The following is an 11,048-nucleotide window of genomic DNA, read 5'->3' as shown; positions in this document are numbered from 1 at the left end:
GGCGGTGGAGACTGTTGCGGAGAGGATTGGAGAAGCTGGTATGGATGAGACTGGTGTTGAGATTGTTGCTGAAGATGCTGGTTGGAAGGAGCATGGATGGCTGAGGCAACCTGGTGCTGCTGAGATGGTTGCTGTACAGGCTGAAGGGCTGAGGCTACCTGGTGCTGCTGAGATGGTTGCTGTACAGGCTGGAGGGCTGAGGCTACCTGGTACTGCTGAGATGGATGCTGTACAGGCTGAAGGTCTGAGGCTACCTGGTGCTGCTGAGATGGATGCTGTACAGGCTGGAGGGATGACGCAGACTGCTGCAGAGTCGGGTGAGATGGGGAAGAATTATAAAAATTGTGATGTTGCGATGCCACAGCGTCTTTGTTCTTTGAGAGGGTTTTCTTAGTATCTTTTTTTGTGTTTGTTCCGATGTACTCCACAGTTGCATTATAAAATTTGTGGTCAGACCAGCGAGCCAGAATTTCCTCTCCAGGGCTCAAGTCGTGAAAATCCTGAACAGGTTTCTCGTTCTTCCTTAAAACATCACAGATGTTGAACATTTTTCCGGTGTATCCATCTTCGAAGGACACAAAGACAAACGAACCTAAAAATGGAAACAAAATATATCAAACAGCAGAAAAAGGCTAATCCCCATAATAAGGTGTTCAAATATAGCACTGATTCAATATTTCTCCATAGATAGAAAATCATAATTTCTAAGATCTTCAAAAAAAGGTTGAACATTTTTACCTTTCACCCCTACACCTTTTGGCGAATCAAGAAGTGGCTGGTAGCACATGGCTTTTTTTGGTGGAAGGCGATGCCTTTTGGGCAGCTCCTTTATCTTTCTGCTCTCCATACTGAAATTAAGAAATACATTTTTTAGTATTGATTTTAAAATAACAAATTATAGGTTTTAAAAAGTGAAGCCACAGCAGTGTGATTATTGCACACCTGTAATGCTTAAGACCAGCCAATCAAGCATCAATCGTTTTTAATAATACAAAAATTTAAAAGGCGCTCAAGGTCTTGACAAATTGAGATACTTGCCCATCAAGCAAATTGTTTTTATATCTACCAGTTTGGAAAAATAGATTTTGAATTAAGGTTAAATTAATATGGTATTAATATGCATAATTTTCATTTACATGTGTACATCGAGAAAATGTTACTTTAGTACTGTGAGAAAAAAAGTGATTCAAATTTGAGTTGTGACAGTTAAGTGAAACAAAACATGAAACATTGTAAAACAAAAATATTTTAGAAGAAAACTGCATATAAATACAAAAAACATTTTTTATGTGAAAATGCAGCTTAGTCACTTAAAGATTTACTCACATATAATCATAATAAATTACATTTAAAAAAAATATTTAATCAAGTAAGAGAACAAATACTTCTGAGTAAAATTACAACAAAGTAACTGATAAAACTACTCGATAATTTAGGCCCAATTTCTTCAAAAAGTAAGTAACTGAGCAAATGAGTACTACCCACCTCTGCATGTGGCAGCTAGCCTTCAAAGGCAAATGAATTATAATTTAAGAAAGATTCTTCTCATTTCCTCAATAAAATGGGCTTCATATGTACACGACAAATCATTTTCCCCACTGACATATTTTTGGACTCTAACCATGGCTGGTTGGAACGCGTGGTTTGGGTTAGCTAGCGCTAGCACAGCATGCTAGCGCTAGCGCGCTAACGTTTTCCTTGTAGTCGTACGAACGTGAATTACAGAATAATTAAAATTAGAGCAACTTAGCTCATACCACGCACTAACAAAGAAGCACCTACCGTCTTTGAGGTCTGCTTTTCATTCGGAGTAGGACTGCTGATGTCTTTCGCTGCGTGCTCGGGACCGCCGTCATTGCCATCTGATGTGCGTAACGTTGGTGAGACATCTCAAACAGCCAATCATTTGAAGCAGGAAACACTCTTAGCCAATGACAGGTCTGATCACTTGCGCGCCCACTTTCAAAACAACCAATCATATTTCAGGATCTGAAACGGACAGCTCTGAAACTGAACGTATTGACGTTGCTTCTTGTTCACTTCTCCACTCACTGCACTGCACGGTGTCTGTCATTTGGTGAGTACGAATTTTTATTATAATTATATATGACCGTGGTTTTCCATTTGATATTGGAGGTCAGAACTGTGAACTATTTTTTAATTATTATTTATTATTATTATTATTATTTTTTTTTTTTTTTTTTTTTTAACCCATTGAAAATAACTGTGTGGACAGCGGACAGACAGTACAGGACAGACAGTAGAGGACAACAAAATTATTAGGAACACAAGAAATGTAAAATGATTGTTGCCGCATATTATTTTTTGATGCTAATTAACTCAGGACACAGCTATTTTGTTTTCACCAACTCGGGACTGTTCCAAAGTGGGACATTCCTACAAACGGAACGCAGTATAAATAGCATGACCAATCATGTATTGATCTTTCAGTAAGATATGCATTATTCAGTTTCATAACAGACTTTATTTTGTCTTTTTCTATTAGAGTTAACTTGCATTTGAAAATGCCACACAAACCTGATCCACGCTGGAGGAGAAAGAAGGAAGCGCTTAAAAGATACAGGAGAAAGGTATTTTGCTTAGATCAATGTAATTGCATTGTTTGAATCAAAGAGATAATAAAAAATACATTATGGCAGTATTTCTCATTTGGTATAGCTAACATCAACTAAAATAACTGAAACAATCTTACTTACCAAACACACTAGCTATCACCGTAAACAAGTAAATTCAGGTTAGAAAATAGTCTACAAACTGCTTTTATTTTTCTTGATAAATAATTTAAATGTAAAATATATTTCTTTACATGACGCTAAGTGAAAATAGAAAAGTTGTTTAATATCATTGTCTAAATAAATTGTGCAGGCTTTAAAACAAGCACGCATAGTGCATATTAATTAAATAAAAAGGTTTTCTCCTCTCATAAACTGGGATGTCAAAATAAATTCCCAGTTCTCCAGTGTAAAATAGGACATGAGGAGGCGTTCATGTTCAATTTTTCTTCTCGACAAGTGAGATAACAACTATACCACATGAAACCATCACAAGAATGAGTGAAATTAACCTTAATATATGTCTTTGTGACGGGACTTCTTTTCTCTTTTTTCTTTACAGCGCTGCCATCAGTCCCAGGACATCCCAGGTGTGTTCCTTCATTATAAAAAAAATATTGTGTGGTTGTGTGTGTGTGACAGAGTTGGAGAGAGAAGTGAAAATATTTAAGTAAGCATAACAGTAATTTGAATATGATTTTACTGAAGTAATGGTCAGCAGAATTGTACTTCAGTACTGAAAGCCATGTTTTTGTTTTAGTAGTGACACAATCCTATTTACAAAAGGTAACAGAAAAAAAAAGAACAAACTAAATAAATGTACAGTGCAAATATTTATTTAAGATAAGTCACAGGAAATGTTTCTTTTTTAAGTCACTTATAGACTTGCACACCGTATGATGAGTTTCTTATTTTAAAGTAAGACTCTTATTATAATGTTAATGGAGTTGGAGCACAAATTACTGTTCATCTAGGTTTTTGTGTGGACTGTCCAGCTGGAGAACAGGCCTTTATTTATTTCGTTTTTACGGGGAGAACTGAACAACGATGTTGTCTATCAGAGCAGTCATATCAGTAATGGACCATTTTTGTTTTTCATGTATATTATTTTTGTTTTATAGATTCAGCAAATCGTGGAACTAATGCCAATGAAGAGGACCCAGTTTTTGAGTTGGCTCCTTCTCCCCCAACACCTGTGCTCCCTTCATCGTCAGATAATGCTGCTGTGACTGCTGCGACTGCAGTGACTACGGAGAGTGTTGAGACGGACTCAGCATCTTATCTAATTGACACACCGGATCACCTCTCGGACTATGATGAACTTTTGGATGAGAATTTCAACACATGTAATGAGGAGAGTGCCGATGAGAATATGGATTTTAACACTGACACAGATGCAAAAGACATGCCTCTTTACGCTAATGCACCCCTTTCTGTAGCAGAAAGCCTAATTCTTATTATGACCTTTGCAAAAAGACACAAACTAACAGGTAAAGCACTTAATGACTTGATTACTCTGATTAGTTTGCATTGTCCATCTGAGATCCAGACCGAATGTCTTAATAGTTTACAAAAATTTAAACAATTCTTTGATCAGTCATCTGCTACAACTGTACATCTGCACAAATATTGCAGTGGGTGCTTCTTATCAGTTGAAAGCACAGAGGAAAAATGCAAATCATGTGCTGCTGATTTATTGGTGGAAGGTTCTTCTTATTTCATTGAAGTATCAATTGAAGCACAATTGAAATCCCTGTTTGCTAAACAAGGATTTGAGGAGCAACTACTGTTCAGATTCAAAAGACAGAAAAGGGCCAACAACAGTGTTGAAGAAATTTATGATGGAGACGTCTATAAAACATTACTACAAGGCAACGGTCCCCTCAATGACCCCAAAAATATTTCATTGACTTGGAACACAGATGGAGTACCTATTTTTAAGTCTTCAAAGTTTTCAGTGTGGCCTTTTTATTGTATTATAAATGAGTTAAGCTTTGTTCAACGCACAAAACGTGAAAACATGATATTTGCTGGTCTTTGGTTTGGGGATTCAAAACCATCTATGTTGACCTTTCTTAAACCACTGATTGAGACTCTGAACAAAATGGAATTAGAAGGTGTTACTGTCACATTTGCAGGGGCCTCAGCACCTTTTACGTGCAAAGTTTTCACCATCGCTGGAACATGCGATCTACCAGCAAAAGCATTAGTTCTCAACACTGTTCAATACAATGGTAAATTTGGATGTTTAAAATGTGAACAGCCGGGGCAAACTGTGAAAACAGGAGAAAAAGGACACGTTCATGCATTTCCATTCCAGACTGTAGACCCAAAAGGTCCAGCACGTACCCATGAAGACTTCATCGATGAAGCCCGGAGGGCTTGTGTCTCTGATAGCATTGTACATGGAGTGAAAGGCCCTACATATCTCAGCAGACTAAAAAGTTATGATTTAGTCCGGAGTACTGGCATAGACTACAGGCATTGCGTACTGTTGGGAGTGATGCGGTTGCTGATGTGCCTGTGGTTTTCCACAGAGTTTTCACGATGTTCATTTAGTATGGTCCGATCAATTGAAGAAGTGGACAAAAGACTAAGAGAAATCCAGCCACCATTTACCATAAGATTTCCACGATGTGTGTCTTCTCATAGAATGTTTTTCAAAGCATCAGAGTATCGATCCATACTGTTATTTTTTGGGCCTGTTGTGTTTTGGGGTCTTCTTGATGATTTGTACTACCACCATTTTTTACTGCTTAGTGAGGCAGTATTCATTCTTCTAATGGAGTCAGTAATGCCCGCCCAAATAGATCATGCTGAAAAGCTTCTGTTGAATTTTTGTAGTCAGATCAGTACCCTTTATGGAGAGCGTTATATGACAGCCAATATGCACATGCTTGTTCATTTAGCTGACAGTGTGAGAAATCTTGGTCCTTTGTGGACTCACTCTTGTTTTCACTTTGAGGACAAAAATGGTCACTTGCTTCGCCTTGTGCATGGAACTCAGAATATACCTCTTCAAATGGTGAATGCTGTCAAAATAATCCAATGTCTTCCTTGTATTACCCAAAGTAGTAAGCTAAACACAGTGGCTACTGATTTCTTGGTCAAAATGAGCGGTGACAGTTTTCCTCAAAGAAATGATGTACATTGTGTTGCATTGATTGGGGCATCATTTAATCTATGTCTTGATACTGACGATATGAGTATTCTGGAACAGTTCATTGGTCAAGGACTGGATAACAATATTGTGAAGGCTTTTAACAGAGCTCAAATCGGAAATACTTTTTACGCTTCAAAACAGTATCGCAAAGCTAAACGAAGAAACAATAACACTGTGCTATTTCGAGACAGGATGGTACACAAATATGGACAAGTCGATGTATTTCTTTCATTGAAACGAAACAATGACTGTGGAAATGAAATGTATCTTGCACTTGTCAATGAATTTTTAGTTACAGGGAGGACTCTTTTAAAAGATTCCCTTACTGGTGGAACATGTTTTCATGTTGTTAGTTTGTCAGAGGAGCCTGTAAAAAGAAGAGTTGTTGCTCTTGAACATATTCTGGGAAAGTTAATGTTCTTTGATATGTCATCCATGCCAGGTATTGTGTTCGCTGCACATTTCCCTAACAAACTCGAACATGGTCTTTAAAAGCAGCCAAATAAACACTAGCAACACAAGTGTCTTTATTCTTCCTGTATGAAATTTAAGACCTGTGGTGGAAAGTACAAGTAAAAAGTTAAAATTTTAAGTACTTTTATTGAAGAACATATTACGATTAATATTTTTTACTTTTACTTCATTACATTTCAAAGCCTGTGTGTACTTTCTTAGTCCAGTTTTAGTCCTAATCATGGATTTAGTCCTAATTTAGGCCAGCTTTTGTCCTAGTTTAGTGGTGAACTAGGACATGATTTAGTCCAGCTTTAATCCTAGTTTAGTCCTGGTTGGGTTTAGTTAAAAAAAATAATGTGTGAAATACTTTTTACTTATCAAGTACTATTAAAAATGGGTACTTGTACTTTTACTTATGCACATTTGATATGAGATTAGCTTCAGTTTAATGTGAAATCTCTCTTGTGTCAATGATTGAGACAAATACAAGACATTTAATGTGTAGACAATTTGAGATTTGTACAAGGACAAAGTGAGATCTCTTTTAAATCTCAACCAGAGTCTAATCAGAGCTTCTGTACAGTCTTTTGCTCAGGAGACAAAAATGAGAATCAGGAGCAATAGTCTGTCGGCTCAGATTGGTCTTAAAAAACGCTCAATTTGGTCTAGGAGAAAGGAATGAGTGATTATTGAGATCTCTTTTTGAAATACCCTTTCCTCTGGGTACGCTGCAGGTTCACTGAGAAATGATTAGAGGTGACTGAGTTATCTGCTGATATATATCTGTTGCTAACGCGAGCCTCTACAGACGCAGCCTGTAGAGATGTTATAGGATACATGGGGTGAAGCTGCCCCGTGTAGTTAGTACCACCTAACTCTACAAACTTCTAGAAGATTTAAGGTCTTCTGCTGTGTGTGGGCTTGGTGAAATCCAGGTAGTTGATGATATATGCCTGAGACAGCGTTGTTCAGGGACGACTTCTTCTTCCTGTGTTTTATGGCAGGTGGCACTCTCAGGGATGGCTCTGCTGTAAATAGACTTATACTCAAAAAGGTACTACAGGTTGGCCAGGCCAGCAATATTTATTAATGTTTATATAATTATATAATCTAAAAATAACAAAATAAAAACTCATATGGCATGACAGCTAAGGACATGTTTCTTAACACTCAAATTAAGATTTTAAGTATTTCAAACATATTTAAAAACTGAAAATGTACAATATTTCTATATATTGCACCTTTCATAAGGTTCCTCCTGTCAGGGTTTGGTGTAGGTGTGAACCTAAACACAGAGAAAGATGGAGGCAGAATGCAGGCGTAGCATTCCTGGAAACAGTCCATGTTTATTCCAAACTAAAAAACTCAAAGAAACCAGGGAACAAACACAGCAGGACATGAGGAAGGTAGACATTGACAATGAACCAGCAAACATTCAGTGTTCAAGCACTCAGCTAAATAGTAGAGGAGGCCTGATTGGGAACGGGCCACACCTGGGTGGAAACATGAGGGAGCTAATCAGTCACACACCAAGCACACATACATCACTGGGGGGTGGAGCCACAAGCAGGAAACCCTGGAACACAGAGACAAGAGTTACAGTAGAAAACAGAATAAACAAAGACTCAGAACACAAGGACTAAACACAAACTAAACAGAAGCTGACACCTCCATCCTGTTTAAAATACTGATGATTCAGCAGAATGGCTTTGAGCCTGCTGGACACAAACAGCTTGGGTCAGTCCTTTTTTTACTGGTTACATGATGAATTATCAATGAAGAGAGACTGTTTCACTTTAATCTAATCCTCTATCATTAACCTTCTAAATGAATCCTTTAGAAATCATTTTTTAACGTTCTGACCAACAGTGTGCATTAGTTTGAGCTCTACTTCTCCCACTGATCAGTTGATGTCTCCACTACTGACCTGAGGGCCATTGTTGGGGTGTTGGGAAGCATCAGTAGACAGTCCCATGTCTGACGCTCACTGTTGTCATACAACACAAACTCTCTGATCTTGACTTTTACTCCACTGTTGAAGTCAGCAGACAGCTTCATGAATCTGACTGTGTGATTGTCCTCCATCCTCACCTGGTAACACAGAGAAACTATTAGGTCAGCACACTGTTTTAACTACATATACAAAAACTCACCCATTCACAACATTGACAATCAGAAATTAAATGAAAACTAAAATAAATCAGAAGTCACCCAATTGACAAACTTGTAGCAGGTTTAAAATACATATTGTTAAAGCTGCAGTATGTACTTTTTTTTTTTTTTTTGCTTCATTTGGTCATAAATCTGGGGCGACCGTGGCTCAGGTGGTAGTGGGTCGTCTTCTGATCGAGAGGTTGGGGGTGCGACCCCAGTACCTGACTATGTGTCGAAGTGTCCTTGGGCAAGACACTGAACCCTAAGTTGCTCCCAGTGGTCGACTAGCGCCTTGCATGGCAGTCCTGTCCCACTGGTGTGTGAATGTGAGAGTAATTGGGTGAATGAGCTGATATGTAAAGCGCTTTGAGACTGCTTCAGTGTGGGGATAAAGCGCTATATAAATCAAGTCCATTTACCTTTTTTTACCATCCATCCTAACCTTTGATGACATAATTAAAAGTTTTCTGAGAGAACTCTGGACCTCTGCTCCTCATGGCTCTGTATCTGAGCTTTAGAAAAACAAGGGGTGAGACGCTACATTTCAGCCAATCAGAGATCTTTTTACTGAAGTAGATGCGTGTTCACATCCTTTCTGTAGTAAAAGTGCAATGGTGGACCTTTCAGCAGGAAAAGTGGCTATTACAGCGTTAGCACAACAGTTACACAGCAAAGCAAGAGGAAAAAAGAAGACCGACATATTGAAGCAACAGTTTAAAGCACATGTGTCAAACTCCAGTCCCGGGGGCCAAATCCGGCCCTTTAGAGCATCCATTTCGGCCCTCAGGAGCAAGTAAAAAGGACAGAGAAAACATGAATTATTTTTTAAATGACCAAAAAATCCAGTTGTAGATCTTTCAAATTCATCAACTTCACAATAAGTTTAGAGGTTTGTGGAGTTCACTGCTCTGATAATAAGCAAAGGTTCTCAACCTTGCGGTCAGAACCTCATTTGGGGTCAGAGGATACTGTGAGAGGTCCACCAGGTACCTTCAAGAAACTAAGAATATTTTCTGAACAATTTTTATCCTTTTTCGACAACTAAACCAAACTCTCCATATTTTTAACCAAGTTCATCACTTTTCTTGCCATATTTTTGCTCCTTTTAATGCATTTTTTTAATTCATTCATTGCATCAATGAATGAAAAGAGGATCAGCGCCAGCTGCACCACACTGAACAACAAGATTTACATATGTGGAGGATGGAGTAATAGATCACTGAATACTGCTGAGTATTACAACCCAGACACCAACCAGTGGACACTGATCACTCCTATGGGAACACCTCGGTGTGAAATTGGAGTCGTTGCATATATGGGCCACATTTTTGCAGTTGGAGGCAGAGATGGATTCAGAGATCTGAGGTCTGCTGAGGCTTATGACCCAGTGACCAACACCTGGTACGATGTCCCTGAAATGGTCCACAGACACAGATACTTTGACATTGCAGTGATGAACAAGAAAATCTTTGTTGTCTCTTGTAGAAGACGAAACAGAATTGTTGAGTGCTATGACTACACTACAAATACTTGGTCTGTGGTATTTTCTGGCATGAACCACAGTGAGTATGATTGTGTGAGATGCTGTGTGATTTCTGGACTTCCCAACATGGCTGAGTACTGTTCACCTCGTAAACCCATCATACCCAGGACACAGGTCTAAAAAAAAGTCTAAACTAGATACTGAGATGGAGCAAATGTTATTTTCCATGATTCTAACTGGGAGTGTAACCTGCTCTGACCAGGTCTGTGTGTATCAATAAAAGTGTTTAAAGACATTAGAAGAACTAATGTGTGAATAAATGGATCAGTTCATGTCCCAGCTCAGATGGGATGGTTTTAATCAGCCTGGATCAACCTGAGTTGGTGATGATCTAGAAAAAAACACAAAATTTTAGTGGTGACAACATATAGCAGACGTGTAGATGTACTGAATTTCATTATAATTAATGTTGTGGTTAGCAAGTATTTATTTTAAATATCAAGACAAAATGCAATTCTGTGACACAACAAACTATTAAAAAAAATAGAACCTATTTTAACATTTAGAATAATGCACTGTAATACAATATAACATCTACAGGTATAGTGTAATTGTCTCGAGGGAACAATAACAATGGTGCAAAATCCAAAAGCGATGCAGAACACTGCAATCAGCAGTTAAATTATCAAAGTTTCAGTACATTCAGGACATTTCTACTTTCTGTTTGGTTTTACTAGTCAGTAACACAAATCTTAAAATCAAAGAACACAATGTGCAAACAACACAATAGAATTACATAGAATTACATAGAATAGAACAAAAATTAAATTAAAATAAATATAAATATGGGCAGAAGATCAGCAGGTAGAGTTACAGATTTGTAATATCTATACTATAAATCAAAGGGAGGTCTGTGTGTGTGTGTGGATGTGTGTGTGAGTGTGTGTGGAGCAAATATCTTCCCGACGCGGTGCCAGTTCGACCTGAAACTCGATCAACGGGTTCCAAATAGCCCGAATGTGTGTGTATCTGTTATTTTGGAGTAATTTGGTCATTTCAAAATGTTTATTTTATTTTTATTTCACTTCTGGACGGCCCCGAAATGAAACCTATTCAACTTTTGACCTCAGGGTGTGAGGGGGCGCTAGACGGACCTCACCCGGAAGTTGTATAACGGACCACCATATAGTCCGGTTACAGTCTGTGTCACGACACACGT

General features: G+C 38.2%; 1 long non-coding RNA gene across 1 annotated transcript; it reads right to left on the bottom strand.

Moving 5' to 3' along the window:
* Positions 1-520: 520 nt before the first annotated feature.
* Positions 521-1,884, bottom strand: LOC114459146 (uncharacterized). Its single transcript, XR_003673250.1, has 3 exons — positions 1,783-1,884; positions 739-848; positions 521-592 (listed from the first exon to the last, which is right to left on the bottom strand). It is a non-coding gene; the product is annotated as an uncharacterized LOC114459146 (long non-coding RNA).
* Positions 1,885-11,048: the final 9,164 nt, after the last annotated feature.

The sequence above is a fragment of the Gouania willdenowi genome, unplaced genomic scaffold (assembly GCF_900634775.1).
Source record: "Gouania willdenowi unplaced genomic scaffold, fGouWil2.1 scaffold_269_arrow_ctg1, whole genome shotgun sequence".
In the NCBI taxonomy this organism is placed as follows: Eukaryota; Metazoa; Chordata; class Actinopteri; order Blenniiformes; family Gobiesocidae; genus Gouania; species Gouania willdenowi.
This window is presented reverse-complemented; position numbering and strand designations above follow the sequence as displayed.